This window comes from Salvelinus fontinalis, chromosome 12 (genome assembly GCF_029448725.1).
Source record: "Salvelinus fontinalis isolate EN_2023a chromosome 12, ASM2944872v1, whole genome shotgun sequence".
NCBI lineage: Eukaryota > Metazoa > Chordata > Actinopteri > Salmoniformes > Salmonidae > Salvelinus > Salvelinus fontinalis.
The window spans coordinates 44,164,705-44,191,349 of record NC_074676.1 but is presented as its reverse complement, the minus strand read 5'-3'; positions in this window follow the sequence as shown (position 1 = coordinate 44,191,349).

Sequence of the window (26,645 nt, the reverse complement as noted above, 5' to 3'; positions counted from 1 at the left end):
ATATCACAGTGGTCTAAGGTACTGTATCTCAGTGCTAGAGGCTTCACTACAGACACTCTGGTTTGAATCCAGGCTATATCACAGTGGTCTAAGGTACTGTATCTCAGTGCTAGAGGCTTCACTACAGACACTCTGGTTTGAATCCAGGCTATATCACAGTGGTCTAAGGTACTGTATCTCAGTGCTAGAGGCTTCACTACAGACACTCTGGTTTGAATCCAGGCTATATCACAGTGGTCTAAGGTACTGTATCTCAGTGCTAGAGGCTTCACTACAGACGCTCTGGTTTGAATCCAGGCTGTTTCACAACTGGCTGCGATTGGGAGTCCCATAGGGCGGTGCACAATTGGTCCAGTGTCGTTTGGGTTTGGCCAGTGTTTATCACTATATGCAAATCATAAGGCCCTGGTTTTGAAATTCATAGTTATTGCAAAATGGAAATGACGGCCTAGTTTATCACTATATGCAAATCAGAAGGGCCTGGCTTCGGAATTCATAGATGTTGCAAAAATGCGGGTGGGTATTGCATGTCTGTGTCTCAATCGTCACTTTACAACCACAAAGACATACAGCGAGAAGTGTGTGTGTGTTTGTGTGCATCTGGATTTGGTCATGGAAATGTACAGCACATGCTATGAATGTTTTTTTGGTTACACCACTCAGACACGACACAAGACTAAAGAAGTTCAAACCAAATAACCACCACTGTCAACCAGTCAGTTATTCTCTCATTGGTCTCTGTCAAACCCCTCCAGACAGATTTCCATGTCAGACATCAACAGGGTGAAGGAGATAACTGGGGAAAATGGTAAGTGGGATGAGTGCTACCCTTGGACAGGTTGCACATTTCTGGGTTGACTCAGACTAGTGTCATGTGACTACTAGACACCGGAGGAACATTTCAAGGCTATTTTACCAACGGAATTTCCCTGATGCCGAAGACCTCTGAAGACCTCTAGGGTACAGGATCCAACTCGTTCCACTGAGGGCCGAGTGTCTTCGAGTTTTCGATGCTTCCTTGTACTGGTTTGGTGAAGTAAGGTCCCTAATTAGTGAGGAAGTCCCCTCACCTGGTTTTCTTGGTCTTAATTGGAGAGAAAAAAACAGCAGACACTAGGCCCTCCATGGAATGAATTTGAAACCCCTGCTCTACGGTTTGCTCTACCTAAACCGCTTTTTAGCCTCGTCATTGGCTTACCATTTAGCATCGTTAGCCTCATCATTGGCTTACCATTTAGCATCGTTAGCCTCATCATTGGCTTACCATTTAGCATCGTTAGCCTCATCATTGGCTTACCATTTAGCATCTTTCTAAACACTCACAAATACACTCACTACCCGAGGGACCCAACAACTGACGAGAGCCACTTTCGCAGAAGGGCAAACTAGGGTAAACTCTCTATAAAGTTAAATTCATAATCATCCCTAGTAATTGGCATCATTAAGTGCTTTATAAATTAATTTAATTGATTGATTGATTGATTGATTGAATGAATGATTGATTGCTGCTAATAGAAACATCCTATGACCCTATGCAGTGTTTGTTAGAACATTGGTGAAAGTGTGTCAGAGATGGAGTGGCAGCAATGCAATAGTATAATATCTCATAGCTGAAATATGCTGTTGGATAAAAATCCTCACAGATTCTATATGACCCCACAAAAACCCTGTGGTAGCATTGAGAACCTAGACAAAAAGTCACAGGCTTAGTCGGCATATAAGTGAAAGGGGACACGTCCCCTCCAATATTCTAGATCGCCATTTTGTCCCCCCTCAATCATTTTTAATCCACTGAACGCACTGCTTTATTCATAGACCAAAGGTTACGTCAGTAACCTCCAATACCAGCATTTAGCAGATGTGATAAACAGAGTGGTTTCTGTCTCCTTCCTACAAATGTGGGTCTAATTTTTGAACGGGTGCTCCCAATACCTTTCTGATGCGTTTCAGTCGCTACAAACCATTAATACTTCAGATAAAAATGTTAGGCTACCTGATATGACATACCTTTGTGTGTTATTTAGTGCACTTAATGAGGTAATGGCAGTTAGGCCAAGATTTGTTTTATTTAACTAGGCAAGAAAGTAAAGAACAAATTCTTATTTAAAATGACGGCCTACCAGGGAACAGTGGATTAACTGCCTTGGATTAACTGCCTCATCAGGGGCAGAACAACATACTTTTACCTTGTCAGCTCGGGGATTCAATCCAGCAACCTTTTGGTTACTGGCCCAACGCTCTAACCACTAGGTTACCTGCCACTCTAACCACTAGGTTACCTGCCACTCTAACCACTAGGTTACCTTCCACTATGACCACTAGGTTACCTTCCACTCTAACCACTAGGTTACCTGCCACTCTAACCACTAGGTTACCTTCCACTATGACCACTAGGTTACCTTCCACTCGGACCACTAGGCTACCTTCCACTCTAACCACTAGGTTACCTGCCACTCTAACCACTAGGTTACCTGCCACTCTAACCACTAGGTTACCTGCCACTCTAACCACTAGGTTACCTGCCTCTCTAACCACTAGGTTACCTGCCACTCTAACCACTAGGTTACCTGCCACTCTAACCACTAGGTTACCTGCCTCTCTAACCACTAGGTTACCTGCCACTCTAACCACTAGGTTACCTGCCACTCTAACCACTAGGTTACCTGCCGCTCTGACTACTAGGTTACCTTCCACTCTAACCACTAGGTTACCTTCCACTCTAACCACTAGGTTACCTGCCACTCTAACCACTAGGTTACCTGCCACTCTAACCACTAGGTTACCTGCCACTCTAACCACTAGGTTACCTGCCACTCTAACCACTAGGTTACCTGCCTCTCTAACCACTAGGTTACCTGCCACTCTAACCACTAGGTTACCTGCCACTCTAACCACTAGGTTACCTGCCGCTCTGACCACTAGGTTACCTTCCACTCTAACCACTAGGTTACCTTCCACTCTAACCACTAGGTTACCTGCCACTCTAACCACTAGGTTACCTGCCACTCTAACCACTAGGTTACCTGCCACTCTGACCACTAGGTTACCTTCCACTCTAACCACTAGGTTACCTGCACTCTAACCACTAGGTTACCTGCCACTCTAACCACTAGGTTACCTGCCACTCTAACCACTAGGTTACCTGCCACTCTAACCACTAGGTTACCTGCCACTCTAACCACTAGGTTACCTGCCACTCTAACCACTAGGTTACCTGACACTCTAACCACTAGGATACCTGACACTCTAACCACTAGGTTACCTGCCACTCTAACCACTAGGTTACCTGCACTCTAACCACTAGGATACCTGACACTCTAACCACTAGGTTACCTGCCACTCTAACCACTAGGTTACCTGCCACTCTAACCATTAGGTTACCTGCCACTCTAACCACTAGGTTACCTGCCACTCTAACCACTAGGTTACCACTAGGTTATCTGCACTCTAACCACTAGAATACCTGCCACTCTAACCACTAGGTTACCACTAGGTTATCTGCACTCTAACCACTAGGATACCTGACACTCTAACTACTAGGTTACCTGCCACTCTAACCACTAGGTTACCTGCCACTCTAACCACTAGGTTACCTGCCACTCTAACCACTAGGATACCTGACACTCTAACCACTAGGTTACCTGCCACTCTAACCACTAGGTTACCACTAGGCTATCTGCACTCTAACCACTAGGTTACCTGCCACTCTAACCACTAGGATACCTGACACTCTAACCACTAGGTTACCTGCCGCTCTAACCACTAGGTTACCACTAGGCTATCTGCACTCTAACCACTAGGTTACCTGCCGCTCTAACCACTAGGTTACCTGCCACTCTAACCACTAGGTTACCTGCCACTCTAACCACTAGGTTACCTGCCACTCTGACCACTAGGTTACCTGCACTCTAACCACTAGGTTACCTGCCACTCTAACCACTAGGTTACCTGCCACTCTAACCACTAGGTTACCTGCCACTCTAACCACTAGGTTACCTGCCACTCTAACCACTAGGTTACCTGCCACTCTAACCACTAGGTTACCTGCACTCTAACCACTAGGTTACCACTAGGCTATCTGCACTCTAACCACTAGGCTATCTGCACTCTAACCACTAGGTTACCTGCACTCTAACCACTAGGTTACCACTAGGCTATCTGCACTCTAACCACTAGGTTACCTGCCACTCTAACCACTAGGTTACCTGCACTCTAACCACTAGGTTACCTGCACTCTAACCACTAGGTTACCTGCCACTCTAACCACTAGGTTACCTGCCACTCTAACCACTAGGTTACCTGCCACTCTAACCACTAGGTTACCTGTCACTCTAACCACTAGGATACCTGCCGCTCTAACCACTAGGTTACCTGCCGCTCTAACCACTAGGTTACCTGCCACTCTAACCACTAGGTTACCTGCCACTCTAACCACTAGGTTACCTGCACTCTAACCACTAGGTTACCTGCCACTCTAACCACTAGGTTACCTGCCACTCTAACCACTAGGTTACCTGCCACTCTAACCACTAGGTTACCTGCCACTCTAACCACTAGGTTACCTGCCACTCTAACCACTAGGTTACCTGCCACTCTAACCACTAGGTTACCTGCACTCTAACCACTAGGTTACCTGCACTCTAACCACTAGGTTACCTGCCACTCTAACCACTAGGTTACCTGCCACTCCAACCATTAGGTTACCTGCCACTCTAACCACTAGGTTACCTGCCACTCTAACCACTAGGTTACCACTAGGTTATCTGCACTCTAACCACTAGAATACCTGCCACTCTAACCACTAGGTTACCACTAGGTTATCTGCACTCTAACCACTAGGATACCTGACACTCTAACTACTAGGTTACCTGCCACTCTAACCACTAGGATACCTGCCACTCTAACCACTAGGTTACCTGCCACTCTAACCACTAGGATACCTGACACTCTAACCACTAGGTTACCTGCCACTCTAACCACTAGGTTACCACTAGGCTATCTGCACTCTAACCACTAGGTTACCTGCCACTCTAACCACTAGGATACCTGACACTCTAACCACTAGGTTACCTGCCGCTCTAACCACTAGGTTACCACTAGGCTATCTGCACTCTAACCACTAGGTTACCTGCCGCTCTAACCACTAGGTTACCTGCCACTCTAACCACTAGGTTACCTGCCACTCTAACCACTAGGTTACCTGCCACTCTGACCACTAGGTTACCTGCACTCTAACCACTAGGTTACCTGCCACTCTAACCACTAGGTTACCTGCCACTCTAACCACTAGGTTACCTGCCACTCTAACCACTAGGTTACCTGCCACTCTAACCACTAGGTTACCTGCCACTCTAACCACTAGGTTACCTGCCACTCTAACCACTAGGTTACCTGCACTCTAACCACTAGGTTACCTGCCACTCTAACCACTAGGTTACCTGCCACTCTAACCACTAGGTTACCTTCCACTCTAACCACTAGGTTACCTGCACTCTAACCACTAGGTTACCTGCACTCTAACCACTAGGTTACCTGCCACTCTAACCACTAGGTTACCTGCCACTCTAACCACTAGGTTACCTGTCACTCTAACCACTAGGATACCTGCCACTCTAACCACTAGGATACCTGCCGCTCTAACCACTAGGTTACCTGTCGCTCTAACCACTAGGATACCTGCCGCTCTAACCACTAGGTTACCTGCCGCTCTAACCACTAGGTTACCTGCCGCTCTAACCACTAGGTTACCTGCCACTCTAACCACTAGGTTACCTGCCACTCTAACCACTAGGTTACCTGCCACTCTAACCACTAGGTTACCTGCACTCTAACCACTAGGTTACCTGCCACTCTAACCACTAGGTTACCTGCCACTCTAACCACTAGGTTACCTGCCACTCTAACCACTAGGTTATCTGCACTCTAACCACTAGAATACCTGCCACTCTAACCACTAGGTTACCACTAGGTTATCTGCACTCTAACCACTAGGATACCTGACACTCTAACTACTAGGTTACCTGCCACTCTAACCACTAGGTTACCTGCCACTCTAACCACTAGGTTACCTGCCACTCTAACCACTAGGATACCTGACACTCTAACCACTAGGTTACCTGCCACTCTAACCACTAGGTTACCACTAGGCTATCTGCACTCTAACCACTAGGTTACCTGCCACTCTAACCACTAGGATACCTGACACTCTAACCACTAGGTTACCTGCCGCTCTAACCACTAGGTTACCACTAGGCTATCTGCACTCTAACCACTAGGTTACCTGCCGCTCTAACCACTAGGTTACCTGCCACTCTAACCACTAGGTTACCTGCCACTCTAACCACTAGGTTACCTGCCACTCTGACCACTAGGTTACCTGCACTCTAACCACTAGGTTACCTGCCACTCTAACCACTAGGTTACCTGCCACTCTAACCACTAGGTTACCTGCCACTCTAACCACTAGGTTACCTGCCACTCTAACCACTAGGTTACCTGCACTCTAACCACTAGGTTACCTGCACTCTAACCACTAGGTTACCTGCCACTCTAACCACTAGGTTACCTGCCACTCCAACCATTAGGTTACCTGCCACTCTAACCACTAGGTTACCTGCCACTCTAACCACTAGGTTACCACTAGGTTATCTGCACTCTAACCACTAGGATACCTGACACTCTAACCACTAGGTTACCTGCCACTCTAACCACTAGGTTACCTGCCACTCTAACCACTAGGATACCTGACACTCTAACCACTAGGTTACCTGCCACTCTAACCACTAGGTTACCACTAGGCTATCTGCACTCTAACCACTAGGTTACCTGCCACTCTAACCACTAGGATACCTGACACTCTAACCACTAGGTTACCTGCCGCTCTAACCACTAGGTTACCACTAGGCTATCTGCACTCTAACCACTAGGTTACCTGCCGCTCTAACCACTAGGTTACCTGCCACTCTAACCACTAGGTTACCTGCCACTCTAACCACTAGGTTACCTGCCACTCTGACCACTAGGTTACCTGCACTCTAACCACTAGGTTACCTGCCACTCTAACCACTAGGTTACCTGCCACTCTAACCACTAGGTTACCTGCCACTCTAACCACTAGGTTACCTGCCACTCTAACCACTAGGTTACCTGCCACTCTAACCACTAGGTTACCTGCCACTCTAACCACTAGGTTACCTGCACTCTAACCACTAGGTTACCTGCACTCTAACCACTAGGTTACCTGCCACTCTAACCACTAGGTTACCTGCCACTCTAACCACTAGGTTACCTGTCACTCTAACCACTAGGATACCTGCCACTCTAACCACTAGGATACCTGTCACTCTAACCACTAGGATACCTGCCACTCTAACCACTAGGATACCTGTCACTCTAACCACTAGGATACCTGCCGCTCTAACCACTAGGTTACCTGCCGCTCTAACCACTAGGTTACCTGCCGCTCTAACCACTAGGTTACCTGCCACTCTAACCACTAGGTTACCTGCCACTCTAACCACTAGGTTACCTGCCACTCTAACCACTAGGTTACCTGCACTCTAACCACTAGGTTACCTGCCACTCTAACCACTAGGTTACCTGCCACTCTAACCACTAGGTTACCTGCCACTCTAACTACTAGGTTACCTGCCACTCTAACCACTAGGTTACCTGCCACTCTAACCACTAGGTTACCTGCCACTCTAACCACTAGGATACCTGACACTCTAACCACTAGGTTACCTGCCACTCTAACCACTAGGTTACCACTAGGCTATCTGCACTCTAACCACTAGGTTACCTGCCACTCTAACCACTAGGATACCTGACACTCTAACCACTAGGTTACCTGCCGCTCTAACCACTAGGTTACCACTAGGCTATCTGCACTCTAACCACTAGGTTACCTGCCGCTCTAACCACTAGGTTACCTGCCACTCTAACCACTAGGTTACCTGCCACTCTAACCACTAGGTTACCTGCCACTCTGACCACTAGGTTACCTGCACTCTAACCACTAGGTTACCTGCCACTCTAACCACTAGGTTACCTGCCACTCTAACCACTAGGTTACCTGCCACTCTAACCACTAGGTTACCTGCCACTCTAACCACTAGGTTACCTGCCACTCTAACCACTAGGTTACCTGCCACTCTAACCACTAGGTTACCTGCACTCTAACCACTAGGTTACCTGCACTCTAACCACTAGGTTACCTGCCACTCTAACCACTAGGTTACCTGCCACTCTAACCACTAGGTTACCTGTCACTCTAACCACTAGGATACCTGCCACTCTAACCACTAGGTTACCTGTCACTCTAACCACTAGGATACCTGCCGCTCTAACCACTAGGTTACCTGCCGCTCTAACCACTAGGTTACCTGCCGCTCTAACCACTAGGTTACCTGCCACTCTAACCACTAGGTTACCTGCCACTCTAACCACTAGGTTACCTGCCACTCTAACCACTAGGTTACCTGCACTCTAACCACTAGGTTACCTGCCACTCTAACCACTAGGTTACCTGCCACTCTAACCACTAGGTTACCTGCCACTCTAACCACTAGGTTACCTGCCACTCTAACCACTAGGTTACCTGCCACTCTAACCACTAGGTTACCTGCCACTCTAACCACTAGGTTACCTGCACTCTAACCACTAGGTTACCTGCACTCTAACCACTAGGTTACCTGCCACTCTAACCACTAGGTTACCTGCCACTCTAACCACTAGGTTACCTGTCACTCTAACCACTAGGATACCTGCCACTCTAACCACTAGGTTACCTGTCACTCTAACCACTAGGATACCTGCCGCTCTAACCACTAGGTTACCTGCCGCTCTAACCACTAGGTTACCTGCCGCTCTAACCACTAGGTTACCTGCCGCCCCGTTCTAAGTTCTAAAGTTTAATTAAATAATTTCTACACATTAGTTTCTTATTAAACGATACCCCCAGGTGTCCTAAAATTAATAATTGAATAGCTTGACGGTCAATGTTATTACTAACTTCAAACAATTCCATGTGTTAACATAGGCCTAGTAGTTATAGATAAAATGCATCTTTTTTTAAGTTTGAGAAATGCAGTAAGAAGCCCCTTGTTCCCTTTCATTGAATACAGTGTAAGCTGATAGAGGCCGGCTATGGACCTAAACTCAAACACGCATGAACATACAAAAAAAGTTATTTTAACTTTAGCTACCGTTAGCAAAAAGAATCAATGGAAGTGATCGAGGCATGTGATCCCTGTGACCAAAATCACATGAATTCAACTCAAATCAACTCCATATTGGGATTGATGTTACTTAAAGGTGATTTAGCCATAAAAAAAGTTATGTTCAAATGCCCCTATCACCACCATTGATTGATTAAAAACTCTTTTAGTTTCTTTTTGACTATTTACATGGAAAGCTACTGTAATTGTGACTCAGAAAGGATTTGATATTGAGATGAAACGACTGCATTGGGCCTTTAAAAGGCAGTAAGAAATTCTGGGGGAGGACTCAAAATTGCCCCACCTTCTTACAAAATACTAGATTTTTTTGTAGAACCTATAAACATTAGAAATTATGTTTCAGAACCTACACACAATAGAAATGGTGTTTCAGAACCTACACACAATAGAAATTGTGTTTAAGAACCTACACACAATAGAAATTATGTTTCAGAACCTACACACAATAGAAATTGTGTTTCAGAACCTACACACAACAGAACTTGTGTTTCAGAACCTACACACAACAGAACTTGTGTTTCAGAACCTACACACAATAGAAATGGTGTTTCAGAACCTACACACAATATAAATTATGTTTCAGAACCTACACACAATAGAAATTGTGTTTCAGAACCTACACACAATAGAAATTATGTTTCAGAACCTACACACAATAGAAATTGTGTTTCAGAACCTACACACAACAGAACTTGTGTTTCAGATAGTTCTCAATCTCACTGGAATAGTGTAATCTGACTATACTTTAGGTTATTTCTACTGTGGAAATGTCAAGTTATGACACCCTAAAAGTCTGTTGTAACAAATGGCACAATTCACCATTTTGTAGATATTTGCTATTAAATAAAATTACAATTTCAATAGTTTGGTTACCGAACACTGAACTATTTAAGACCAATTCCCATACAATTTGAATAATTAAAGCAAATTCACTGTGGAATGGTGTGAACAGCTCACATAGTGTATTTCACTGCATGGGGTCCAATAGAAACACATTCAGAAAAACTATGTGTCACGCCCTGACCTTAGAGAGCCTTTTTATGTCTCTATTTGGTTTGGTCAGGGTGTGATTTGGGGTGGGCATTCTATGTTTTGGTTTCTATGATTTTGTGTTTCTATGTTTTGGCCGGGTATGGTTCTCAATCTATCAGTCCTCAGTCTATCGTTGTCTCTGATTGGGAACCATACGTAGGTAGCCCTTTTTCCCTCATTTCGTTGTGGGTAGTTAACTTTGTTTGTGGCACTAATGCCCTGTAAGCTTCATGGTTGTTTTCGTTTGTTGTTTTGTTGGCGACATTTTGAAATAAAAAGGAAAATGTCCGCTTACCACGCTGCACCTTGGTCTTCTTCCAGCAACGGCCGTGAGACTATGGAAAAGGATTTCTTTATAAGTAAAGAAATAAGTTATTATATGATCATTATGAGCATTAGAAGTCACACTAACATTATATTTAAAAAAATGCCATATAAGACAAAAATCTGAATTTTTAAAAGAAGCCTTTCAATCTACTACCCTAAATGAACTTCCTTCCTGACTCGACCTCTGACACAACTAGCCAATGATACCCCACGGTGTTTATTGTAAGCAGGTCTGCGCCATCTTCTAATCTTTTTATCGCATTGCAAATCCTGAGAGTTAGGGTTATTCTTAATTTCTTAATCGTGGGGGGGGGGGGGGGTCCCTTAGGGATTAGGGTGTGATTTGATGTCTGAAGTGCACTAGAACACTTAGATAAGGGGTTAAAGGTTGGTGTCATTATGTCTACTTGCCCTTATTAGTCACATATAACATATCTGATTAATTCTAATTACCCCCTACATTCACTGTGTTTACCTGAGCTTGTTTCTGCACCTGTGAATTGATCGTTTCTTTTCATAATCTGTTGTTTGATGTGTTAGTAATGAAGTATTTGTCAGTTCATATCAATACACTGTCTTAGGTCTGTAGCTTTGAGTAGGTCAAACCGCCAATACAGACAGACAGCTAAAAGGAAGTTTGAAGTTGGAGAGGGTAGTAAATTTTAAGTTCCTCGGCGTACACATCACGGACAAACTGAATTGGTCCACCCACACCGACAGCGTTGTGAAGAAGGCGCAGCAGCGCCTCTTCAACCTCAGGAGGCTGAAGAAATTTGGTTTGTCACCAAAAGCACTCACAAACTTCTACAGATGCACAATCGAGAGCATCCTATCGGGCTGTATCACGGCAACTGCTGTTACGGCAACTGCTCCGCCCACAACCGTAAGGCTCTCCAGAGGGTAGTGAGGTCTGCACAACGCATCACTGGGGGCAAACTACCTGCCCTCCAGGACACCTACACCACCCGATGTCACAGGAAGGCCATAAAGATCATCAAGGACAACAACCACCCGAGCCACTGGCTGTTCACCCCGCTATCATCCAGAAGGCGAGGTCAGTACAGGTGCATCAAAGCAGGGACCGAGAGACTGAAAACAGCTTCTATCTCAAGGCCATCAGACTGTTAAACAGCCACCACTAACATTGAAAAAAAAAAAAAAAAACATTGAGTGGCTGCTGCCAACATACTGACTCAACTCCAGCTCACTTTAATAATGGAAATTGATCAAAAATGTATCACTAGCCACTTTAAACAATGCCACTTAATATAATGTTTACATACCCTACATTACTCATCTCATATGTATATGTATATACTGTACTCTATATCATCTACTGCATCTTGCCATCTTTATGTAATACATGTATCACTAGCCACTTTAAACTATGCCACTTTTATGTTTACATACCCTACATTACTCATCTCATATGTATATACTGTACTCGATACCATCTACTGCATCTTGCCTATGCCGTTCTGTACCATCACTCATTCATATATCTTTATGTACATATTCTTTATCCCTTTACACTTGTGTGTATAAGGTAGTAGTTGTGGAATTGTTAGGTTAGATTACTCGTTGGTTATTACTGCATTGTCGGAACTAGAAGCACAAGCATTTCGCTACACTCGCATTAACATCTGCTAACCATGTGTATGTGACAAATAACATTGGATTTGATTTGATTTGAAACGTCTTATTCATTTCCATGGGAAGAAGAAAACACAACAAATCCATTTGTGTAATGTTCCCCTCTCCAATAGAACTATATTTTCAGACCATTCACACATAGCTCATGTGGTCATAGCCAGCATAATAAAATAAGTTGCATGCAAAGGAAAATCAATACTCAAACAAAACTAGGTCGATTATGTTTTCATATTTTAATTGCCCTGCATGTGCATGAATCATAACATTTGCCGGACAATAAAACAACGCTGACTGAACTGAATCCAATCAGTGTTTAGTTTCTCACGTTGTTAAGTTGTAATTAGCTCACAGGGATCATTTGACACAACAAGTCACTATAACTCAGTCTCAAGCAGTCTTTGTGCACCATCTATGTGGCATTCTGCTCATTACACCAAATAACTTTTTTTTCTTCCTGAAAATGAATTTAACTTCAGTTACAGGATCAGGCCACTGTGTGTCTTCATTGAGCGGTAACACATTCAACGAGAGGAGATACCCAGTTCACAATGGGTTAGTGCTATCAGGAATCCTTGGAACGTTCCTACCCTAACCCTAACCTTAATCCTTACCTAACCCTAACGTTAATCCTTATCGTAACCATTTTAATTTCGACTTCAAATGGAATGACTAGTGAGAGTTGACGTCCCAAGGATCCCAAATAGCAAGGGCCGTTCACAATGTTGGGTTTAGAATTGTTTGGTTAAAGGGGCAATCAGCAATTGCCACATCCATTTTTTGACTTTTTTGATAAATTACTTATTAAGTACCCATTTATTCTTGAGGAATATAACTTATAAATGCCTCATAAGCTTAGTTTAATTGTCGTACCCCATCAGAACCCAAAATATAAGCTTGTTCTACTCCAATGGTTGTAAACAAAGTAAATGTAGCCTCAAAACATGGTTACAATTATAATATGTAAATAGTTGTGATACATGGATGGTCAGACCTTGCATCCATAGCTCTCACTCGCTGTACGTGGGTGGTTCCATTTCTCCAGCCCCATCCCTCAGTTTATTACCAAAACGCTTTGTTGTTGTTTCAACTGCTGATTGGTCCTTTAAAGGGGAAGTGGCAGCCATGGATCACATTCATTCAAGTTTATCAGTTAATTATGATCCTGTACTTTCACCTGTTTAGTGTGAATGTATAAAACCCAATATGAATGTTGTCTTCTCTACCTCATAGTAATTGTGTGGATTGGAAAGTACCTGCCTTGCTTCCCAGCTGTGGTGGTGAATCTGATCTTTCCCTGTTAAAGACGAGTTGTGTGTAATCAATATTGTCTAAATATGGGCACTTTGCTCATAGTCATGTGATTCCCACGGTGGTCTATTTGATCTTGTGGTTTCACATCAATCTCTTTGTTTGAGAGTGCAGCAGAAGAATTTAGATAGATCCTCCCTCTCTCATCATTGGCAGACCGTGTGAGAAGAAACACCAACTTTGTCCTTTGTTAGCAGCCTTGGCATATACAAGCAAATTTTCCCAATTCCCTTTCATTTACAACAGCCTGATGCAGTACTATGCTGATGCAGATATTGAATCTATCCCTTAAATTGCTCATCCCTAACAAGACTCAGGACAAGACCCAGATGCAGAAGCAGGAGGCAGACAGTTAGAATCTCAGATGTTTATTATAAAACAGGGGGCAGGCAAACTGCAGGTCCAGGGCAGGCAGACTGTAGGTCCAGGGCAGGCAGACTGTAGGTCCAGGGCAGGCAGACTGTAGGTCCAGGGCAGGCAGACTGTAGGTCCAGGGCAGGCAGACTGTAGGTCCAGGGCAGGCAGACTGTAGGTCCAGGGCAGGCAAACTGCAGGTCCAGGGCAGGCAGACTGTAGGTCCAGGGCAGGCAGACTGTAGGTCCAGGGCAGGCAGACTGCAGGTCCAGGGCAGGCAGAGGTCAGTAATCCAAGGCAGTGTAAATCAGGGAAAGAACCGCAGGCAGGCTCAGGGCAGGCAGAATGGTCAGAACCGGGAGGACTGGAAACCAGCTAAACACGCCGGTAAGACTTGACAAGACAAGACAAACTGGCAACAGACCAAGAGAAAACGCAGGTATAAGTACACAGGGAATAATGGGAGACACCTGGTGGGGTGGAGACAAGCACAAGACAGGTGAAACAGGTCAGGGTGTGACAATGCAGCTTTTCAAAAACAGCGGTCCACTCCACACCACTCTGAAGAGAAGCTGCCATTGAAAAGAGGCACCCTACTACTTCCTAGTCCAGTGAATGGGATTTCTGTGTCGTTCTGACCTCAGCATGCCTCTCTCTGTTTCTCTGTGCTAGACAAGACCTCTAGTACAGATGTAGGGTCTTAATTTGAGCCTGTTTGTTACAGAAATAAAATAATCCTGCAGCAACAGGAAATGTGAATTATTATGTGGATTATAATGAATGGACATTTTTTTTGTAGGAGTTGATACATTTTTTGGTAGGGAAAATCAAGTCTGCAATTTTTAAGTGGAAATTACAAACCTTAGAAGCCTTTGTAAACCTTGAATACATTACAAGTTTGCATTTCCTGCCGTGCAGGAAAATTCCTGCAGCATCAGGATGATCAAATGAAGATATGCCATGCAGCTACGCTGTCTGTGGTTATTTGCTGCAGATGACCGGAGGGGAGTGGTGCAGTAGTGCTCACAGGCTACTATTTATTATACATTTACTTGCAAACGACTGGTGGCTTTATGGAGCGCATCATTAGGTAGCTCTGAGGTAGTCAGTGTAACTGGTATAGTGACACAAGGACCAAACGAGCAAGGCGAATGCCCCGCCCACCTGAGGATTTGTCTTTTTCAGCAATCTATTTCCTGTGTTTGAGGGTTGCAAAATCCACTTGTCACTTAAATCTCTTTCATAATCTGGCTTGTGCCTCTCATTTTTTCCCCCCATTAACGTTACGACCACGGAAATGTTTCAAACAAACCCCATTAATGGCTGAAATGGGCTCAAGGAGATACATTGGTTTTCCACTGAATCTATTAGAATACAACAGCTTCGTCTGGGATGTAACACACTGTCTCGACACTTACATCACAAAAAGAGAGGAAAGATAACTTTATTTTGATGGGTGTAGATATTTCATTGGAATAGATAAAAGTGATCATTTAATACAGTTGAAATGTTTACAAATCAGATGCGCTGAAATTAAAGAACCTTCCCGAAAATGACCACTCAGATTATAGTGGTATTATATCTGATCTCACGAATAATGTATAGTATGTTTAGATAAGTGTAATCTAGAGCCAAGCATGTGGATTTTTAAAACTGGGGGTATCCTGCTACGGTAAACATGTCATCCCCCACAAATGATAAAGCACCCCCCCCCCCCTTAGGCCAATTGAGATATCATGTGTGACTAACACATTTCAGTTAATTACTATAGCTCCAGCCTTGGGCCAATTAGTGTAATTTTGTAAATGACGGATCTCTATGGCAAGACATATGTTGTTTTAGGTTCTAGTCTAGAAAATATTGCGTTGAGAGACCTTTGTCAATAGATGCCACATATCAACATTATTGCAGATCGGTAATTCAGTGCCAGAAGACTAGCATTTAAAGTGTTTTTCACAAAATTCAAAATGGAGGAAAATTCATAATGGCAGACCTTATGGGTTACTTGTGAGGAGAGGGACCCATGTACCGAATTTCAAGACTATAGGTCCAACTTGGTGAGGGGTGTGACCTTTCACAGTTTGCATTTTCAATCTCTTGTTATAGCGACACAATCTGCCCAATCAGTGTCATTTTTTAAATGCTGGATCTCTATGGCAAGACGCATCATCCACGAGTTTCGTCAAAATCAGGCCAAAGTTGTCTGATATATCCTGTGTGACTGACTAACATGCGAACGAACGTACAGACTGACAGAGACAGATCCACAATCCCTCCCTGATTTCATTGTGAGGGACAATGAGGCAGTCTAGACAGCGCAGGTGAGTGCAGATAGGGTTGACAGAGCAGGTGAGTGCAGGTAGGGTAGACAGAGCGGGTGAGTGCAGGTAGGGTAGACAGAGCGGGTGAGTGCAGGTAGGGTAGACAGACAGGTGAGTGCAGGTAGGGTAGACAGAGCAGGTGAGTGCAGGTAGGGTAGACAGAGCAGGTGAGTGCAGGTAGGGTAGACAGAGCAGGTGAGTGCAGGTAGGGTAAAGAGAGCAGGTGAGTGCAGGTAGGGTAGAAAGAGCAGGTGAGTGCAGGTAGGGTAAAGAGAGCAGGTGAGTGCAGGTAGGGTAAAGAGAGCAGGTGAGTGCAGGTAGGGTAGACAGAGGAGGTGAGTGCAGAAAGGGTAGACAGAGCAGGTGAGTGCAGGTAGGGTAGACAGAGCAGGTGAGTGCAGGTAGGGTAGACAGAGCAGGTGAGTGCAGGAAGGGTAAACACAGCAGGTGAGTGCAGGTAGGGTAGACAGAGCAGGTGAGTGCAGGTAGGGTAGACAGAGCAGGTGAGTGCAGGTAGGGTGGACAGAGCGGGTGAGTGCAGGTAGGGTAGACAGAGCGGGTGAGTGCAGGTAGGGTAGACAGACAGGTGAGTGCAGGTAGGGTAGACAGAGCAGGTGAGTGCAGGTAGGGTAGACAGAGCAGGTGAGTGCAGGTAGGGTAGACAGAGCAGGTGAGTGCAGGTAGGGTAAAGAGAGCAGGTGAGTGCAGGTAGGGTGAACACAGCAGGTGAGTGCAGGTAGGGTAGACAGAGCAGGTGAGTGCAGGAAGGGTAGATAGAGCAGGTGAGTGCAGGTAGATTAGACAGACAGGTGAGTGCAGGTAGGGTAGACAGACAGGAGAGTGCAGGTAGAGTAGACAGAGCAGGTGAGTGCAGGTAGGGTAGACAGAGCAGGAGAGTGCAGGTAAGGTAAAGAGAGCAGGTGAGTGCAGGAAGGGTAGACAGAGCAGGTGAGTGCAGGTAGGGTAGACAGAGCAGGTGAGTGCAGGTAGGGTAAAGAGAGCAGGTGAGTGCAGGTAGGGTAAACACAGCAGGTGAGTGCAGGTAGGGTAGACAGAGCAGGTGAGTGCAGGTAGGGTAGACAGAGCAGGTGAGTGCAGGTAGGGTAAAGAGAGCAGGTGAGTGCAGGTAGGGTAAACACAGCAGGTGAGTGCAGGTAGGGTAGACAGAGCAGGTGAGTGCAGGAAGGGTAGATAGAGCAGGTGAGTGCAGGTAGATTAGACAGACAGGTGAGTGCAGGTAGGGTAGACAGACAGGAGAGTGCAGGTAGAGTAGACAGAGCAGGTGAGTGCAGGTAGGGTAGACAGAGCAGGAGAGTGCAGGTAAGGTAAAGAGAGCAGGTGAGTGCAGGAAGGGTAGACAGAGCAGGTGAGTGCAGGTAAGGTAGACAGAGCAGGTGAGTGCAGGTAGGGTAGACAGAGCAGGTGAGTGCAGGTAGGGTAAAGAGAGCAGGTGAGTGCAGGTAGGGTAAACACAGCAGGTGAGTGCAGGTAGGGTAGACAGAGCAGGTGAGTGCAGGAAGGGTAGATAGAGCAGGTGAGTGCAGGTAGATTAGACAGACAGGTGAGTGCAGGTAGGGTAGACAGACAGGAGAGTGCAGGTAGAGTAGACAGAGCAGGTGAGTGCAGGTAGGGTAGACAGAGCAGGAGAGTGCAGGTAAGGTAAAGAGAGCAGGTGAGTGCAGGAAGGGTAGACAGAGCAGGTGAGTGCAGGTAAGGTAGACAGAGCAGGTGAGTGCAGGAAGGGTAAACAGAGCAGGTGAGTGCAGGTAGGGTAGACAGAGCAGGTGAGTGCAGGAAGGGTAAACAGAGCAGGTGAGTGCAGGTAGGGTAGACAGAGCAGGCAAGGGCAGGTAGGGTAGACAGAGCAGGTGAGTGCAGGTAGGGTAGAAAGAGCAGGTGAGTGCAGGTAGGGTAGACAGAGCAGGCGAGGGCAGGTAGGGTAGACAGAGCAGGTGAGTGCAGGTAGGGTAGAAAGAGCAGGTGAGTGCAGGTAGGGTAGACAGACAGGAGAGTGCAGGTAAGGTAGACAGAGCAGGTGAGTGCAGGTAGGGTGGACAGACAGGAGAGTGCAGGTAGGGTAGACAGACAGGAGAGTGCAGGTAGGGTGGACAGAGCAGGTGAGTGCAGGTAGGGTAGAAAGAGCAGGTGAGTGCAGGTAGGGTAGACAGACAGGAGAGTGCAGGTAAGGTAGACAGAGCAGGTGAGTGCAGGTAGGGTAGACAGACAGGAGAGTGCAGGTAGGGTAGACAGACAGGTGAGTGCAGGTAGGGTAGAAAGAGCAGGTGAGTGCAGGTAGGGTAGACAGAGCAGGTGAGTGCAGGTAGGGTAGACAGACAGGAGAGTGCAGGTAGGGTAGACAGACAGGAGAGTGCAGGTAGGGTAGACAGACAGGAGAGTGCAGGTAGGGTAGACAGACAGGAGAGTGCAGGTAGGGTAGACAGACAGGAGAGTGCAGGTAGGGTAGACAGAGCAGGTGTGTCATGGTTGCAGCCCTGTTCCTCACTACTATGTTAATTTATTAATACACTGCTCAAAAAAATTAAGGGAACACTTAAACAACACAATGTAACTCCAAGTCAATCACACTTCTGTGAAATCAAACTGTCCACTTAGGAAGCAACACTGATTGACAATAAATTTCACATGCTGTTGTGCAAATGGAATAGACAAAAGGTGGAAATTATAGGCAATTAGCAAGACACCCCCCAAAACAGGAGTGATTCTGCAGGTGGTGACCACAGACCACTTCTCAGTTCCTATGCTTCCTGGCTGATGTTTTGGTCACTTTTGAATGCTGGCGGTGCTCTCACTCTAGTGGTAGCATGAGACGGAGTCTACAACCCACACAAGTGGCTCAGGTAGTGCAGTTCATCCAGGATGGCACATCAATGCGAGCTGTGGCAAAACGGTCCTCAACGAGTTTATATGAATGCATTCATTTTTTCATTTTATTGTAAAAAACAACAACAAAATGAATACCCGAATTCGCACAAAACCACTGAACTCCATTCATTATTTGTCCGTGCCAGTAAAATGTTTTATGTTCTATAATCCCTCTAGGCCTATTCCTAGTTCTGATAGAAATCTATATATCCTTTCAAAGATTCACTCTGAAGATCCATAAGTGGGTTCCCGGGGCCTTGCGCTACAAAGAGCTCTACAGGGCCCAACCTAAGGAGGATCTACAAGAGCCTTAGTTCCCAATCACCTAAAGCCCAATGCCCAATACCCAATCCTCAATCCCCAAGGCCCAATCCCCAATCCCCAAGGCCCAATCCCCAATCCCCAAGGCCCAATCCCCAATCCCCAAGGCCCAATCCCCAATCCCCAAGGCCCAATCCCCAATCCCCAAGGCCCAATCCCCAATCCCCAATCCCCAAGGCCCAATCCTCAAGGCCCAATCCTCAAGGCCCAATCCCCAAGGTCCAATCCCAAGACCCAAGACTCTTCTGAATGTATTACTCCTCATGCAAATGTGGCCTTCCAAGGACAGGACTCCAGTTCTCCTTCAGATGAATCACTTCCATTCAGTCCCCAGAACAGTTGACTATTATACCAGACTGTACATTATAATACCATCCTAACATGTAGAAAGACTATGTGCATCTGCACTGTGCATAATAAATTGATTCCATTCTTCCACAAAGCCAATGAGTGTATCTATCTATAATCCATCTCCATCTAAGTTATGTGGAGACTGACTGATATGTAACTGAGTGGTTGTTCTGCATGACTTAATGGTCTTTTGGTGGCTTGCCGCTGGTTAAGGGACAGTGAGCATCAGTTACGTGGCGCCTGGGACTTGGCGGGAGGAGGAGGGTGCCCCTGGAGAGGGGGTGTGAAGGGGAGATTCTGTGAGCTCCGTCCAGGGGCGGGAGGTTGACTCTCAGGGGCACAGTCGGCTGCAGCTGTCCTCTGAGCTGGTTTATGGCTGCAGATGGGCAGAAGTGAGTGGTGGCTCTGTCATACCCCCCCCCCCCCAGCATGGCTCTGTCATACCAACCCCCCCCCCCCCTCGCCCCGCCGGTTTGCCCTGGTAACAGGGCAGCCATGTCCTGTGTGTGTGTGTGTGTGTGTGTGTGTGTGTGTGTGTGTGTGTGTGTGTGTGTGTGTGTGTGTGTGTGTGTGTGTGTGTGTGTGTGTGTGTGTGTGTGTGTGTGTGACACTCACGCGTTGCAGTCATGAGGTTGGCTCAATGGCTGTGTTGATCCACTCTCCACGGAGGGTGTGGGGTGGTTGTGGGGGCGAATGGGTGACCAATGAACACACTGTCTTATTGTATGGGTCGCTGCTGGACATGCTGGGATTTGTAACGCAATATGGATTTCACTCATTTGATTGGCAAGTGAGGCTGGACTTCCTTTTGATTCATCATGACCTGTTTGATTAGTGTGAGGGTCAGGATTGGTGGAATTAGTGGGAGTGGCGATGCAGAAGGTGGGAGTGCACTTTTCTGTCATATAGTGTGGAAAGAAGAGGGAGAGAGAGAGAGAGGGAGATCAATGTTTACATATTGTGGTATTTTATTCATGTTTTACTGCAAATTACAGACTTCTTTCACCCTGCTGAAAAAAAACTGCATAGTCCAGCATAGGCTAGTCATGCTGGTCACCATCCTTTTCTGGGTTTTTGCTGGTCACCTGTCTTGGCTGTGTTTTTGCTGGTCACCTGTCTTGGCTGTGTTTTTGCTGGTCACCATCCTTTTCTGGGTTTTTGCTGGTCACCAGTCTTTCTGTGTTTTTGCTGGTCACCAGTCTTTTCTGTGTTTTTGCTGGTCACCAGTCTTGGCTGTGTTTTTGCTGGTCACCAGTCTTTTCTGTGTTTTTGCTGGTCACCAGTCTTTTCTGTGTTTTTGCTGGTCACCTGTCTTTTCTGTGTTTTTGCTGGTCACCAGTCTTTTCTGTGTTTTTGCTGGTCACCTGTCTTTTCTGTGTTTTTGCTGGTCACCAGTCTTGGCTGTGTTTTTGCTGGTCACCAGTCTTTTCTGTGTTTTTGCTGGTCACCAGTCTTTCTGTGTTTTTGCTGGTCACCAGTCTTTTCTGTGTTTTTGCTGGTCACCAGTCTTTTCTGTGTTTTTGCTGGTCACCTGTCTTTTCTGTGTTTTTGCTGGTCACCAGTCTTTTCTGTGTTTTTGCTGGTCACCTGTCTTGGCTGTGTTTTTGCTGGTCACCAGTCTTGGCTGTGTTTTTGCTGGTCACCAGTCTTTCGCTGTGTTTTTGCTGGTCACCTGTCTTTTCTGTGTTTTTGCTGGTCACCAGTCTTTTCTGTGTTTTTGCTGGTCACCTGTCTTGGCTGTGTTTTTGCTGGTCACCAGTCTTGGCTGTGTTTTTGCTGGTCACCAGTCTTTTCTGTGTTTTTGCTGGTCACCAGTCTTTTCTGTGTTTTTGCTGGTCACCTGTCTTTTCTGTGTTTTTGCTGGTCACCTGTCTTTTCTGTGTTTTTGCTGGTCACCTGTCTTGGCTGTGTTTTTGCTGGTCACCAGTCTTGGCTGTGTTTTTGCTGGTCACCAGTCTTGGCTGTGTTTTTGCTGGTCACCAGTCTTGGCTGTGTTTTTGCTGGTCACCAGTCTTGGCTGTGTTTTTGCTGGTCACCAGTCTTTTCTGTGTTTTTGCTGGTCACCAGTATTTTCTGTGTTTTTGTTGGTCACCAGTCTTGGCTGTGTTTTTGCTGGTCACCTGTCTTGGCTGTGTTTTTGCTGGTCACCAGTCTTTCGCTGTGTTTTGGACAGTGTTGACCAACATACCAGCATAAGCTGGTCACCAGTGTACCAGTATATGTTGGTCACCAGTGTACCAGCATCAAGGTGCTTCATTATTTAAGACATTACATTACATACAGGTAACTGCCAGAATAAAGGAACCACCAGCATAATGTCTTAATAGGGCGTTGGGCCACGACCAGCCATCAGAACAGCTTGCAACACCACTCTCCCAAGAGAAATACCATAATTTGGTGTTTTGCTGATGGTAGTTGGAAAACACTGTCTCAGACTCTGCCCCAGAATCCCCTGTAAGTGTTGAGATTTGGTGACTGACTCACTGACTGACTGATACACACACACACACACACACACACACACACACACACACACACACACACACACACACACACACACACACACACACACACACACACACACACACACACACACACACACACACACACACGCGGGAAACATACTATATAGATGACTCTTAGTATAATAGGACGTTAATTGCTTAATTATCTCAGGAACCACACCTGTATGGGAACACCTGCTTTCAAAATACTTTATATTCTTCATTTACTCATGTTTCCTTTATTTTTGGCAGTTACCTGTATATCACAAGGCCTTACTTCGAGGGCCTAGTTTTTCCCTAATAGAGTGGCCACATCAGGCCTGCAAGTCACATTATGCTTCCAGTCATGCGCTAGTTAGCATTGGCTCGTGAAACTACCTTTAACTTCCTTCATACTAAAAATTATATCCATGATGGTATCTCTTGTAGCTAATGGTATTCATAAAAGTCCCCCTAAAATATTTTCAAATTTAGATATTATAATTTTTTTGTGGACCCCCAACAGCGCAGACCCCAGTTTGAAAACCTCCGAGCTAGACCATTCTGGACCAGCATCCCCAGCATAAACTGGTCCACAGCATCACCAGCTGGTCAGCCAGTCTAACCAGCTAGACCAACATAGACCAGCATGGACCACCTTGAAATGTAGACTGGTCTATGCTGTATTTTTCAGCAGGCCAGCTAGGGAGAGACAGTCTACATGACCTGCCTGTTATGAGAATATGGTTTCCTGAAAAACAAGATCTCTAAGGATTTTTCCTTTTACTTTGGCGCATTGATCAACAATTAGCTGTGGGCTGTTGTATTGATTTTCCACTGGGCGTGACAGAGGGTCAGGAGTGTAGAGGACGAAAACAACCACCAATACTCCCGTCTTCTCTACCTGCTCCTCCTCCATTTTTAATGCACTGCGCTGGAACAGCTCAAGGAAAAAAAAGAACTGTGACTAACGTCACCATTCCTTTTGAATGATGGCCCCTCTGGAAATCCTGCCTCACACCACTCAGACCTCTCACAGGGAAGAGAAATACCTTTTAAATTCCTTCTAACTTCCAGTCTATTCCAGTCATTCACTCCACAACCTCCTTATCTCAAGGCCAAGTCATCACATTGTTCTGCGATAGGCGAGGTGCCGGCTATTAACTCAGCTAAACACATTTCATACAAACACCATTTCATGGGTATGAAACAATGGATGCAGAGGAAGCAAGTGAGGGGAGGACGGCATGGAATGGAATAGTGTGGCATGGAATGGAATAGTGTGGCATGGAATGGAATAGTGTGGCATGGAATGGAATAGTGTGGCATGGAATGGAATACTGTGGCATGGAATGGAATAGTGTGGCATGGAATGGAATAGTGTGGCATGGAATGGAATAGTGTGGCATGGAATGGAATAGTGTGGCATGGAATGGAATAGTGTGGCATGGAATGGAATAGTGTGGCATGGAATGGAATAGTGTGGCATGGAATGGAGTAGTGTGGCATGGAATGGAATAGTGTGGAATGGAATAGTGTGGCATGGAATGGAATAGAGTGGAATGGAATAGTGTGGAATGGAATAGTGTGGCATGGAATGGAATGGTGTGGCATGGAATGGAATAGTGTGGCATGGAATGGAATAGTGTGGAATGGAATAGTGTGGCATGGAATGGAATAGAATGGAATGGAATAGTGTGGAATGGAATAGTGTGGCACGGAATGGAATAGTGTGGCACGGAATGGAATAGTGTGGCACGGAATGGAATAGTGTGGCACGGAATGGAATAGTGTGGCACGGAATGGAATAGTGTGGCACGGAATGGAATAGTGTGGCACGGAATGGAATAGTGTGGCACGGAATGGAATAGTGTGGCACGGAATGGAATAGTGTGGCATGGAATGGAATAGTGTGGCATGGAATGGAGTAGTGTGGCATGGAATGGAATAGTGTGGAATGGAATAGTGTGGCATGGAATGGAATAGAGTGGAATGGAATAGTGTGGAATGGAATAGTGTGGCATGGAATGGAATGGTGTGGCATGGAATGGAATAGTGTGGCATGGAATGGAATAGTGTGGCATGGAATGGAGTAGTGTGGCATGGAATGGAATAGTGTGGAATGGAATGGAATAGCGTGGAATGGAATAGTGTGGAACGGAATAGTGTGGAATGGAACAGTGTGGAATGGAATAGTGTGGAATGGAATAGTGTGAAATGGAATGGAGTAGTGTGGCATGGAATGGAATAGTGTGGCATGGAATGGAATAGTGTGGCATGGAATGGAATAGTGTGGCATGGAATGGAATAGTGTGGCACGGAATGGAGTAGTGTGGCATGGAATGGAATAGTGTGGCATGGAATGTAATAGTGTGGCATGGAATGGAATACTGTGGCATGGAATGGAATAGTGTGGCATGGAATGGAATAGTGTGGCATGGAATGGAATAGTGTGGCATGGAATGGAATAGTGTGGCATGGAATGGAATAGTGTGGCATGGAATGGAATAGTGTGGCATGGAATGGAATAGTGTGGCATGGAATGGAGTAGTGTGGCATGGAATGGAATAGTGTGGAATGGAATAGTGTGGCATGGAATGGAATAGAGTGGAATGGAATAGTGTGGAATGGAATAGTGTGGCATGGAATGGAATGGTGTGGCATGGAATGGAATAGTGTGGCATGGAATGGAATATTGTGGCATGGAATGGAGTAGTGTGGCATGGAATGGAATAGTGTGGCATGGAATGGAATAGTGTGGCATGGAATGGAATAGTGTGGCACGGAATGGAATAGTGTGGCACGGAATGGAATAGTGTGGCACGGAATGGAATAGTGTGGCATGGAATGGAATAGTGTGGCACGGAATGGAATAGTGTGGCACGGAATGGAATAGTGTGGCACGGAATGGAGTAGTGTGGCACGGAATGGAGTAGTGTGGCATGGAATGGAATAGTGTGGCATGGAATGGAATAGTGTGGCACGGAATGGAATAGTGTGGCACGGAATGGAATAGTGTGGCATGGAATGAAGTAGTGTGGTATGGAATGGAGTAGTGTGGCATGGAATGGAATAGTGTGGCATGGAATGGAATAGTGTGGCACGGAATGGAATAGTGTGGCACGGAATGGAGTAGTGTGGCACGGAATGGAATAGTGTGGCATGGAATGGAATAGTGTGGCATGGAATGGAATACTGTGGCATAGAATGGAATAGTGTGGCACGGAATGGAGTAGTGTGGCATGGAATGGAATAGTGTGGCATGGAATGGAATAGTGTGGCACGGAATGGAATAGTGTGGCACGGAATGGAATAGTGTGGCACGGAATGAAATAGTGTGGCATGGAATGGAATAGTGTGGCATGGAATGGAATAGTGTGGCACGGAATGGAATAGTGTGGCACGGAATGGAGTAGTGTGGAATGGAATAGTGTGGCATGGAATGGAATAGTGTGGCACGGAATGGAATAGTGTGGCACGGAATGGAATAGTGTGGAATGGAATAGTGTGGCATGGAATGGAATAGTGTGGCACGGAATGGAATAGTGTGGAATGGAATACTGTGGCATGGAATGGAATAGTGTGGCACGGAATGGAATAGTGTGGCATGGAATGGAATAGTGTGGCATGGAATGGAGTAGTGTGGCATGGAATGGAATAGTGTGGCACGGAATGGAATAGTGTGGCACGGAATGGAATAGTGTGGCATGGAATGGAATAGTGTGGCACGGAATGGAGTTAATCGCAGCGTTTCCCAAACTCAGTCCTCTGGAACCCCAAGGGGTGCACGTTTTGGATTTTTGCCCTAACACTACACAGCTGATTAAAATAATCAAAGCTTGATGATGAGTTGATTATTTGAATCAGCTGTGTAGGCTAGGGGCAAAACAAACAAAAAAAATTGCACTCCTCAATGTCCCGAGGACCGAGTTTGGGAAACCCTGAGTTAACGAAATGGCCTCAAACACATGGAAACTATGTGTTTGAGACCAATCGTGTTTGACGTGTTTGAGACCATTCCATTTATTCTGATCCAGCCATTACTATGAGACTGTTCTCCCCAGTTAAAGTGCCCTGAGATTACTTTGTGAAAGGGTTGGACAGACACATTCCTTCATTTATTAATGTCGCCTTGAAATGTCGATAAGGAAAGATGTATTTATGCCGGCAGAAAGGAGAAAACATGGAAAATTAGTAATTCTGAGCTTTTAATCTCTTGGGGTTTGTAGAATAGAATAGAATGTGAAACAGTTTACTGATCGGTGGAGGCCACTGAGGGGAGGGCGGCTCATAATAATGTATGGAATGGTGTCCATGGAATGGCATCAAACACCTGGAAACCAATGTGTTTAATGTATTTGATACCATTCCAC